This window comes from Lucilia cuprina, chromosome 6 (genome assembly GCF_022045245.1).
Source record: "Lucilia cuprina isolate Lc7/37 chromosome 6, ASM2204524v1, whole genome shotgun sequence".
In the NCBI taxonomy this organism is placed as follows: Eukaryota; Metazoa; Arthropoda; class Insecta; order Diptera; family Calliphoridae; genus Lucilia; species Lucilia cuprina.
In genome coordinates, this window is record NC_060954.1 from 60,308,127 (window position 1) to 60,321,427 (window position 13,301).

At 29.8% G+C, this 13,301-nt stretch overlaps 1 protein-coding gene across 2 annotated transcripts in view; it reads right to left on the reverse strand.

The window, feature by feature from the left end:
• LOC111682326 (slit homolog 1 protein) overlaps positions 1 to 1,238 on the reverse strand; it is a 15,037-nt gene extending 13,799 nt beyond the window's left edge. For both annotated transcript variants that reach the window (XM_023444248.2, XM_023444247.2), the window contains exon 1: positions 959 to 1,238. The gene's annotated coding sequence lies outside the window, so the exon portion shown is untranslated. The remainder of the gene's footprint in view (positions 1 to 958) is intronic.
• Between the last annotated feature and the right edge of the window lie 12,063 nt (positions 1,239 to 13,301).

Below are 13,301 nucleotides of genomic sequence, written 5' to 3' on the forward strand. Positions count from 1 at the left end.
ATCTATCTATCTATCTATCTATCTATCTATCTATCTATCTATCTATCTATCTATCTATCTATCTATCTATCTATCTATCTATCTATATATCTATCTATCTACTTAGTATTTTCAACCTGTAAATTATGATTCGGCATACATCTTGAAATGGCAAAAATCTTCAGTATAAGTTTACATTAGATCCAATTTCTTTAGCTAATTTTACAAAAATTGATTACTTTTTTATTTAATCCCACAATACAGTTTAAAATTTCTTAAATTTGTTTAAAATAGCTAAAGGGGCTCGATTTTATCTCAAAATGAACTTTTTCAACCATAAACCATTATCCCACCCACTGGCCCTCTCTGTCTGACTAAAATTGTCAATTAAATTTCCTTTTTTTTAAATTTCGGTAAAAAAATATGTCTCGTGATATTAAAGAAATCCAAACGTAGTAAAATACGAACCAGACAGTAAAATAAGGGGCAAAAGCAAATAAAAATCCTTACAAACACAAAAAGTAGAGTAACAAATAAATTCTGACAAACAAGAAAAAAAAAATACATTATACAGATGAAAGCGATACTGCGCTAAGCGTCAAATTATGTTGTACAGAAAGCAAGGAGTGGAATGGAGAGTGGGGAGTAAGTAGACCAAGAAGTAGAGAAGAGTACCAAAAATTATAACAAAATAAATTTTGTGTATGTATAACAATGTGGCGGGAAAATCGATATGAAAAATCCTTTCGTATGTAGAGCAAACTTCTTAACTAGAGTAGACAAATATTGAGTAAAAGGATAATTTTCACAGGATGTTTTTTTCTTTTCTATTTTTTTCAGCAAATAATTGTTGATTCTTTTAAAGATTTTTCTACATATTTTAAACAATTTTCATTTTTTTAGTTTTTTTTTATATAATTAATTAATAAAAAAGTTAAATATTTTGTTGTAATTTTTTTTAAACACTTTAAGTAATCACCTGCATAAAATAACTATTCGTTGTTTTATGGGATTTGGTTTTAAATAATTTTTAACTTTTACTGCTATTTTAACCACATTTCTTTGGATTATTTTCTAGAAAACTTTTTTTAATATTAAAATTCTTTTTATTTTTTTGACTCCTTTTATAAATATTTAATTTTTATAAACTTTTTTCATGTAAGTCCCGAGCAATGCTCCCCTTTTATATAAAAAAATATATAGAAAATTAAACGAAATTCCTTCAGACGTTTTTAAAAGACTACAACACGCGCGTACAACCGTTGACAACGTACTGAGGCAACAGTATTTTGCCGTTCTATCAAATACCGTAACTTCACTCAAAAATGGGGGGTGTTGTGGTTAATATGACAAAGTTGACTAACTGTGTATTATAGAATAATGAAAGAATGTTGAAATATATAATGAATAAATCATTAATGCGAATTTAGGTTATTTGTTGTTGGGGTTTGTATACGCATCATAATAAGAGATGAATTTTGTTGTCGAAATATTGGTCTCAGATCCACAAATACATATAAATACGAACCTTTCCATATGTATTTTTATCTATCTGTCTGTTAAAACCCCGGTAGGAGGAGATGTAAATAGGTCTGAAATTGTCCGCAATAACTTGTTATTAAGAAAAGTAATTTAATATTGAAAATATGCAATATCGGTTCACTTTTTCACTATTTATTATTACAATTTGATATCTAGTCAACTTAGATATATCCTATAAGGTGAGGTGTTTTGAGTTGTTCGAGGAATTGGGAGTTGAGTGGGAATGTTGGATGGCCCTCCAAAGTCTAACATCACCTCAATGTTTTGGTAATTCCGTGCAATCACCAATATCTCAAACCAGTTGGGAATACACCTGTGGGGCAATTGTCTGCTGGGTTTCCAATCTTTCCCATTAGGTGCCCCAGGAGCCAGTTACCCCCGAACTTCTTTATTCTAGTTATTAATGATGCGGTGGCTATTGTTTGCAACTCAAATGGATGTTCATATGGTTCTAGTTATTGATGAGAAATATACTGTTCGCTAAAGTTTAGCTGTTCGACTAGTTCTTCAGAATTCACTTAACCAGATTTTCACCCTCTCAGCCATCTGCAGAACATATATAAATGGCAATTTCTTCTTGATAATGTGGTGTTTTCACCTCGGTCAGAAAGAGTTATTCTAATTAATTTAGTGTCATATTGCGGTCTATTAACTATATTAATGGTTGCTGATGGCATTTCAGTAGTGTGATAACGCAGTCTTTAAAAGATTGCAAAGTGCACTCGTTAGACTCTGTAGGCATTGTTCATTATGATATCATTGACATTTTGTGTTCCGCCTCTGTTGTGAAGCATCTAGTCCGATCGTAAGGGTTCAAAGCAACCGCACTTCATTGACTTAACTGAGTCATTGTCTCCACTTGGAAAATAATCAAATAAAAAATCTTTTTTCAAGGAAATTTAAATAACTTCAAGATTTCCCAGATTTTTTTGTCGAGTGTTTCCAAGTCAAGTAATGTTCATTTTGTTATTAACTTCGAGCGTAACACTAGGGTTCTATAGTTGAAACGAAAAGTCGATTTTTCGGCTTTTTGCAATTTATGCAAAGTCGATTTTTCTACTTTTTTCATTTAGTTAAAAGTCGACTTTTAGTATTTTATAAAAAGTGGACTTTTTTCGACTTATTAACTATTTTCGACTTTTTTACTTTTTTCGACTATTTTTTTACATTTTTCCAGTTTTTCCGACTATTTTAGAGTTTTTGACTTTTCTGCCCTTTTTTTAAATTTTCGACTATTTTTGACATTTTTCTACTATTTTCGACTTTTACAGACTTATTGACTTTTTTTTTACTTTTTTCGACTATTTTTTTATTTTTTAAGAGTTTTTGACTCTTCTCCACTTTTTTAAAATTTTCGACTATTTTTGACTTCTTTCTACTATTTTCAAGTTTTTGACTTTTTACGACTTTTTTCGACTATTTTTTACTTTTTTCGAGTTTTCCGTCTATTTTAGAGATTTTGACTTTTTTACCACTTTTTTTAAAATTTTCGACTATTTTTGACTTTTTTCTACTATTTTCGAGTTTTCGTATTTTTCGTACTTTTTTCGGCTTTTCTACTTTTACGTCTTTTTCCGACTTTTCAACTTTTTGACCCTTTTCATAGACGATAGTCGAGTAAACGATTTTTTTTGGAACAAAATATTCATTTTCGACTTTTTTTGACAAAAAGTCGATTGTTCGATTATTCGAAAGTCGATTTATAGAACCCTAGTTAACACTCATTGATAGCAACAAACGCAACTATTATTCTTCCCTTAAATGTAGCAAGCGACCTCTGGTGAATAATATTGAAAACAAATAGTGGTATGAGTCTATGCTACTGTTAAGCTTGCCAGTGTAATAAAAGTATTGAAAATAAATGGCAGCATTATCATTATATACAACAACCCTAATGTTGTCCTCGCTAAACCGTTAAAAGTGTTGCCATATCAGCCATTCAAAAATTGTGTGGCCACTCTTAGTACATTTTAACCGTTTAGCTAAGACAATTTTTTCAAGGTTATTGTATTGACTAAATGCAATAATTTGGAATTTTTATTCAGAAGACTGTTATATTGAAGTTTGTATTACAGTTAAAGCAGTAGAAAACATGTTCGTGACATAGATATTATTTAATTTATTTCTGTTAATACATAGTTATCGACTGTTAGACACTTTTATATGGTTATACTGTTTAAGTTATAATGTGAAATTGTACAGAATGGTAATTACAACACGGTTATTACAGTGTAAAGAAATACTGCAGTATTAGTCCATAATAGACTAGATAGGTCAATGTACTGGGTAACTAACATCCCAAAGACTAGTCCATAAACTAGTCAATATAGTCAATACTCCAAACAATAGACCAGATCATAGTGTACTTAACAGACTTGTCTATAAAGAAGTCAATTGACTGATTCATAGAATAATCAATAAAATACTTCTTAATAGAGGTGTACATAGTTAATTTAATAAACTGGTCAACATACATACTAGTCTACACACTAGGTAACAGGCTAGTAACTAGACTCTACCGAATAAAACACTATTGACTATCCAGTAGGCTACTCTATAGACTAGTCTATAGACAAATAATACTACAGTCTACAGACTAGTATTATATATAAGTAATCCATAGTAAATATATAATATTCAGAATTTATTCTTCAGTTACACAAACAAGAAAAAAACTAGACATTTAAAAAAAATCTGCTAAATCTGATTTAAATTTTCAATTGAAATTAATTATATTGCAATAAAATACATTTTTGCCTCTAATTAGCCATCAGAAACACGGAAACCTTTTACAAATAAAAAATTACACATACACACAGTCGGTATACACAAGAAAAATCTATAGTATTAAATTACCAAATATTTAATAGCAGCAACTAACACTTTACAAATTCGTGCAACAAAAGCGCTAAAATACCAACACCACGGCCCACAACAGTGAAACAAATATACAAGTTAAGAAAAGGGGGAAAAAACAAAATTTGAGGTAAATCACGTGTCATGTAAATACGATTCCTTGTCATTAGAATTAAAAGAAAATAATAATAGAGTTGTTAGGCGAAAGCATAACAACAGCAAAGAATACTTATTTTAAAGAAATTGTAACAAATCCTGCAAATTCAATGAAACCAAAACAAATTCGAGGAAATATTTTACATTTTCTTTCAAGTAAGTTGGTTTGTTTTTAGAAAATTTACATTTCTAACATGTGTTATGTGTGCATTACAATCTTGATTGTCTTCCGTTTGCTGTTGTTGAAATCCATGTGTAAGACATGCCTTTTTGACATCCTTGAGCTTTTTGCTTCTTAAGCCTTCCCCGTCCTTCGTCTTCAGTAGCATTTGTTTTTTTAAATGTTTCACAAGATTAAAGAAAAAGTCAATCAGTTTTTTATTTTGGTTGGGGTGTGAGAGGGTTTTGGTGGGCTATAAAAAGAAAAATTTAAATTACATGTAAATCCTTTAGATTTTTATCCATATTTTCTTAATAAAAAAATAACGCCTTCTAACACATTCAATCCACCGAATAACCACAGTACAGAGAAACACCCTCACCCACGTTGTTATTTTCTTTTATACTCAGTTTTAATCATAATTTTATAAATTTACTCTCACTGACAGTTTATTTTCACTGACTAACTGAGTGTTATTCGACGGAAGGACGCCCGAACAATTTGTTAAGGAAGTTTTGTATTGATGCTGTTCCATTTATTTGTTTATTCTTTGTATCAACTTGTTTCTTCATGGGTAATACCAACTTGAGAAGTGTGTACGTGGAAGGAAGTTTAAAGGAGTGAATAGATAGTGGATAGATAGATGGATAGATAGATAGATAGATAGATAGATAGATAGATAGATAGATAGATAGATAGATAGATAGATGATAGATAGATAGATGGATAGATAGATAGATAGATAGATAGATAGATAGATGGATAGATAGATAGATAGATAGATAGATAGATAGATAGATAGATAGATAGATAGATAGATAGATAGATAGATAGATAGATAGATAGATAGATAGATAGATAGATAGACAGACAGACAGATAGATAGATAAATAGATAGATAGATAGATAGATAGATAGATAGATAGATAGATAGATAGATAGATAGATAGATAGATAGATAGATAGATAGATAGATAGATAGATAGATAGATATAGATAGATAGATAGATAGATAGATAGATAGATAGAGATATATAGATAGATAGATAGATAGATAGATAGATAGATAGATAGATATAGATAAATAGATAGATAGATAGATAGATAGATAGATAGATAGATAGATAGATAGATAGATAGATAGATAGATAGATAGATAGATAGATAGATAGATAGATAGATAGATAGATAGATAGATAGATAGATAGATAGATAGATAGATAGATAGATAGATAGATAGATAGATAGATAGATAGATAGATAGATAGATAGATAGATAGATAGATATATAGATAGATAGATAGATAGATAGATAGATAGATAGATAGATAGATAGATAGATAGATAGATAGATAGATAGATAGATAGATAGATAGATAGATAGATAGATAGATAGATAGATAGATAGATAGATAGATAGATAGATAGATAGATAGATAGATAGATAGATAGATAGATAGATAGATAGATAGATAGATAGATAGATAGATAGATAGATAGATAGATAGATAGATAGATAGATGGATAGATAGATAGATAGATAGATAGATAGATAGATAGATAGATAGATAGATAGATAGATAGATAGATATATAGATAGATAGATAGATAGATAGATAGATAGATAGATAGATAGATAGATAGATAGATAGATAGATAGATAGATAGATAGATAGATAGATAGATAGATAGATAGATAGATAGATAGATAGATAGATAGATAGATAGATAGATAGATAGATAGATAGATAGATAGATAGATAGATAGATAGATAGATAGATAGATAGATAGATAGATAGATAGAAGGATAGATAGATAGAAGGATAGATAGATAGATAGATAGATAGATAGATAGATAGATAGATAGATAGATAGATAGATAGATAGATAGATAGATAGATAGATAGATAGATAGATAGATAGATAGATAGATAGATAGATAGATAGATAGATAGATAGATAGATAGATAGATAGATAGATAGATAGATAGATAGATAGATAGATAGATAGATAGATAGATAGACTGACAAACATACAATGAAATAGACAATGTTTGAGTTAATTTATTGAATTATTCATTTTCAGAACTTTATAGATACCAGTCCTTTACAAACTGTTAATAGATTCAAAGCTGCTACATTTGCCTGCAGATCTACTTGATGTTTTTCAAGAAAAATCAATTTTTAAATAATTCTTTCTTATCTTTATTTTTCTTTTATGAAGTCTTAATGTCAGTAGTAAGTAAATCCATACTATAAGATTGTAATTGTGTCCAAAGAGCAACAGAATTATATGATAAAATTCCTCCTTCATCTCGTATATGCTTATTACATGCTTAACTACACAAGAACAAAAGAAAGACAGCGAGTGTGCAAAGGAAAAGGGAATTGAGGTAAGGGAACACAAATGGCAAGACACGTGGCAACACCATGTCATCCCACACCCATTTTACATCAAATTTCACCGAACTGCTACAATTGAATCCAATGTATATATTAACAATTTCTTCTTTTTTTTTTGTTTAACCCATTCTTCAATTACCCTTTCACACATACACACACAAAATTACTTGTGTGAATTTACAAAGTTGCAAGAACTTCAAGAAGACAGACTTTGTAGCAAATGTGGCATGTATCAAATTGTGGCATGTACATATGTATGTATTCTTGTGTGTATGCATGTTTCTTTGATTATATTCTTGTGTATTTTATTTCGCATTTATCGTAATCGCATCCTAATGGCAAGAAAATTACTCCCACGTGCTTGTGTAACCTGATCATTCTTGTCCTTGTCATCAAAGACATAAAACATACTGATATGCCGATGTCGTCGTATGATATTTTAGCATACCAACAATAAACTCAGAAATTCTACTTATAAGACTCCTGATGAAGTTGTTGTATGTCCTTCTTTCTTTGACTTATGTCCATCTGAAGTGTGTGATAATTATGTTAAATGATAATTTCTTTTTGACTTTCAATAATTATATCAGTGCACTTTGTAAAATTGTGTCTTGTAGTTGATAATTCTTAAGAGTATTTGTACGTACAAAACTTTTTAAAATATGTATGATTTAGTTTTATAAAGTAAGGTAATGACTTGTACTTAACTTTGAATAACTTATTTTTCAATGACTACTACATACCACCTGCATTACTTAGAAGGAGTGTACTAATTACTTTGTCAAAACTTATAAATGCAGTGGACATATCCTTTACGTATTTTTTCAAAAATAAAACTACTTAACACCAGGTTAAGTTTCTCAGGTGATCGCAGTAAGTACTTACCTAACCGCCTATTTGTGTGCGAGCGGAGTAAGTACATGCCTTTATTATTATTTAAGAAGATTTTGATTCATATGAGAAATAGTTTTTCGTTCAAAATTACGAATGAGTTATGAGCTTAATGTTCCTGCGGTCTAAGTTTAACGACATTTTCGGCATTTCAAGTGAAGATTTTGTTCCCTTGGCTGTGACGTCAATGCCATGGCAGAAATGGTTTAAAATATAATCATGCTGGGAATGAAAACATACATTCCATTAAAGAAATCGTTCATTAGACTTAGATAGAGGTCTTGTTTTAATCGCAAGTGAAAACTTGACATCAGATCCAGGGAGAAAGTTTTCAGCTTATTAACAAATATGAACTTACTGTTACTTCGCGCAAAAAGGCGAAATCTTCGTGTGCTAAGACATGAAGAAGCTCTTCACGAGTATCACCTTTGTGTTGAGGTTCTTACAACTACTTGGGCCAATTATCCATAACATCGCTCAACCAGGACTTAGTAAAAATCTGTGAATAATAGAGTTGAATCGACTGCCGATCTACGTAGTGCCGATCTACGCAAGCAGAAAATTTTATTTGGAATCTTTGAATTTTGTGTGTACACGCAAAGAAAAAACATGGTTCGACATGGTTAGGACAACTATTATATGTTTTTTGTAACAACATTTTGTTTTTCATAACCAAACAGTTGTTACTTTTATTAAATTTCATCAATATTTTCAATGTAAATATTAAGCAATCATAAAATTTTGATATTCTGGGGACTAAACACATTTGAAAAGTGTAAAAGAAGCATTCAAAAGTCTCGGTTTTTTAAATGTTGTAAGACTTTAAAAAACCGAGACTCATTGTTTACTTCACTTATATCCGACTGACTTTTATATATGAGCTGGAACTTCAAATTCTCGAGCTACTCGAATTTGAAAAGAATAGATCGAAAGTACTAGTTTTATATATATCCTAGTTTTATATATATCCAACACCATTGAATTACTAGAGCATCGTCGCAACGAGTTGAGATTACAATTGGATGTGTTCCTCCGTTATTAGGAACTTGTTCTTGATACGGACATGTCTTTCATTAAAAACACATCCATTTGTGCTTGATTCTATCTGTGAATCGCACAACATATTATAGGCACAATTCATTCTTCAGTTTTACTGCAATTATGTGGAACAGACTTCCCAGAAATGGTATTCGATGGCATTTTCAATGTAAAGAGATTCTGTGGAAGTGATGTTTATTGACTTCCAAAGAATCGTAAAGAATCCAATTTTGTTTAAAATTGATGGTATATTTTTTGTACTGAACGTTTTTGAATTAATCCCATTTTATATTTTAGTTGATTGATAATTTTTTTTAATATTTAAGTAGGTATTCTTTATTTACTTCATAATAACATCCAAAAAAGAGCATAAAAATCACTTCCTGAAAGAAAATGAGATGTAGTGAATTTGGAATCAAATAAAAAGAACATTAAAGTCATCACTTCTCGAGGACTTTTTCAGTATTTCGATGGAGTAAATTCTATCTCCTTTTCGCTTCTTTGGAAGTTCTTTTTTTCTGGGTAGTTTTGATTTCTATTAGGAATCTTTAGGAAATTTCACATACATTTTCAAATTGTATGAATTTTTTTTCAAATTTCTGGTTCTTTTTTTAATGACAAAAAAAAAAAAACAAAAATCCAAACACTATCCTGGCTATCAAGGCACAAATTATACCGAATAACAATCCAAACGATACTCTAATTTGTAACATTCATTATACATGCCATATTTTTCAAGAAAAAAATATAAAAATAGGGATACAAGCTCTTGGAAAATAAAGGAGTGGGTAATACTCCTTTCTTTTGTACTTGATCTAAAAGTTTTCTTTATTTATTACAACAAAAACAAAACCTTATTGAAGAGATAATGCGCATGTATTCATCATAATGATGGAAAAAAGAAGAGAGTGTTGAAAACAATGTTGATAATCAAGTTTTTTTTGTTACGATTATAGTTGCCCCTCCATTGATGGTTTGTATTTCATTAAATGGAATATATTTCATTTTTTTCCTTTCTCCACAAGGAAGTCTTATTTTGAAGAGATTGTGCGGAGTATTCTAACAATAAAAACAATAGCAAAAAAAAAAAAAGCAACAACAACAATTTACAAATAACGAGTTCACTCCCAATTTAAGACAACGCGCACAATATGCTACTGTTTACAGCAATACGGAATACCTACTAAGTATTGTAACAATAACAACTGCTACCAATATAACCGAAAAATATACATTTCCATAGTCACAGATACTTTAACCAAACACACACACACATACACAACGGGCATACAAAGTATATTACCACCCTTCACTTCCCCTTCCTATAGCCTAGTATATAATAATATTGAATGTATTGAAAAGAGACAACTCTATAAGTTGTACACGGCTAATATTACGCTATCTTTTTCTCATTAAAGGGAGGTTTGTTTGTCTTGTAGAAATCTAAAGGGAAGCATTTTCTATAACGGATTTTCTTCTTTTTTCCATATTTTTTTTATATACAATATAAAAATATACAGTTAGAGATATATGTATCTATATGTTTCCATGAATAGATATTAATACTTTGTATATGTTTCAGTTTTGTTTTTGTATCTGTTATGTGTATGTATTTATTATTCTATGGATATTATGTGGAACTGGGCACACAGCCATACAAACATATTTTACAATAGACTACTGCTAAGAAAAATTTTTGGGATTTTAAACCACGATTCGGGAAATATTAGAAAGATATCGGTGTTAACTAATCGAAACTTAATTTCGTATAAAAATGAAAGATTTTCAATATTTACATCACTTAGTCTTCAAGTTTATTGACTAACATATGGTGTAGTTTATGGCCTAATCTATGGACTAGTTTATTGACTAGTCTATGAACTAGTCAGTGGATTAGTCAAGCCTTTTGAAGTCTATGGACTAGTTTGTTGACTAACCTACGAACTAGTTTATTGACTAGTCTATACAGTATTCTATTGACTATTCGGGCCTATGAACTATCCGGGTCTGTTGACTAGTCTAGTCTATTGATAGTATAGTCCATAGACTAGTTAATAAACTCTGCTAGGATTAGTGGAGCTTATTGAAGTCTATGGAAAAGTTTATTGACCAATTTGTGGAATAGTTTTTTGACTAGTCTATTGAGTAGTCTATGGACTAGTTTATTGTCTAGTCTATTGTGTAGTCTATATACTAGGTTATAGTCAACGAATCAGTCGAACCTATTAATGAGAATGGACTAGTTTATTAACCAATCTATGAACTAGTCAGTGGATTAGTCAAGCCTATTGAAGTCTATGTACTAGTTTGTTGACTAACCTATGAACTAATTTGTTGACTAGTCTATGGAGTAGTATATTGACTATTCGGGCCTATGGACTATCCGGGTCTGTTGACTAGTCTAGTCTATTGATTTATTTATGGGCTAGTTAATCCTCTGCTAGGATTAGTGGAGCTTATTGAAGTCTATGGACAAGTTTATTGAGCAATTTGTGGAATAGTTTTTTTCACTAGTCTTTTGAGTAGTCAATGGACTAGACTATTGGGTAGTCTTTATACTAGGTTATTGACTAGTCTATAAAGTAGCCTATTAACTAGTCTATTGACTACTTTATGTACTTGTAATTGACTAGAGTGTGAGCTAGTCCATAGACTAATCCATCGACTAGTCTATGAACTAGTCAACGAATCAGTCGTTCCTATTAATGAGAATAGACTAGTTTATTGACTAATCTATGAACTAGTTAATTGGATATTTTATTGACTAGTCGAGTCCTTTAAATAATACAGACTAAGTAGTCTAGTTTGTAGACTGACTCGTCAATGGACTTATCTATAGAAAAGTCTATTGAACAGTTTGCAGATAAATCTAGTCTCTTAGTCGGTAAACTAGCAAATAGACTATTATATCGTCTAGTCTTTCGATTAGACTATGGACTAGTCTATAAACAAGTTTATAAGCTATTGATTAGTCTAGGGACTAGTCTATGGACTAATCTATATATTAGAACATTGACTAGTCCGTGGGATGGTCTATTGACAAGTCTGTAGAATAGTCTAACTAGACTATCGACTAATTTTAAGACTATTGACCACTATATAGTTCTAGCGCCCAATTTCATTTCAAGGTAGCAAAAGAGGCAGTTGGGTATAACGATCAATATCTCCATTTAAATTCATAATTTGGTTTGAAATATCTTTAAAACGATCTTTATTGATATTTATTTTGATATTTTTTTCAGAATTTCCTAAAAATTATTAACATGACTGAAAAAAATCGTTTTTTTGTAGCAGTCTAATGTTAAATGTAGTTTGGTATAGATGTTGGTTTTCTTTAAGTTAGTGATATCGTTTTTATATACAATCATTATCATTGACAACTTCATTATCATTCTTAAAAGCAGCAGCAGAATCAAGTTTTTTTTATATTTCGATAGCAGCCGTTTTGAGTTTTTTTTTCATTTGTTTTATGCTTTTTTTAATATTTTTTTCTCGGAAATCTGTATTCCATCATTGCATATCTACAGATACATTTAAATAGTACATATATACTTCTATATAAGTATATAATCATATGTATGTAGTTATATACTAGTATATACATATGTATGTGTATCTATTTCGTACATAAGTTGAGTATTTGCTGGCTGACATGTATTTATGTGTATCTTTTCATTTGACTTGTGGTTAAATTCATTTAAGTGATGCTATTTAGTCATTTATACTACATGTTCATTTAAATTCTCTACTTGTGTTTTTTTATTTATTTTTTCTTTCTTTTATATATTCAAATATAGACTATATTTATTCTATACATACAAATTTGTGTACAATCAAAGAAATTGCTATAAAGGCAATAAAAACTGAATTCTTTAAAATTTAAAATCTATGGAATTGAATTTCAAGAAAAAAATTAAAATAAAATTAAGTATAAAAGTATATTTATTCAACAATCTTTTAAAATAATTGAGATGTTTTAATGATAATTTTGCATTTAGGATATTAGAACATTGATAGCCATTAAATAATTGAGACAAAAGCTGTGGCGTCAATGCATCCGAAAAATACAGTCATCTATAATAACAAGACCAGACTACAGACTGGACTATATTTGACTATAGACTAGACTATAAACTAGACTATAGATTTGACCATAGACATGACTAATATGGACTAGGCTATTGACTAGACTACAGATTAGACTAAAAACTAGACTAAAGTCTACACTACGGAATAGACTATAGTCTAAACTATAGGCTAACCTAAAGACTTAAC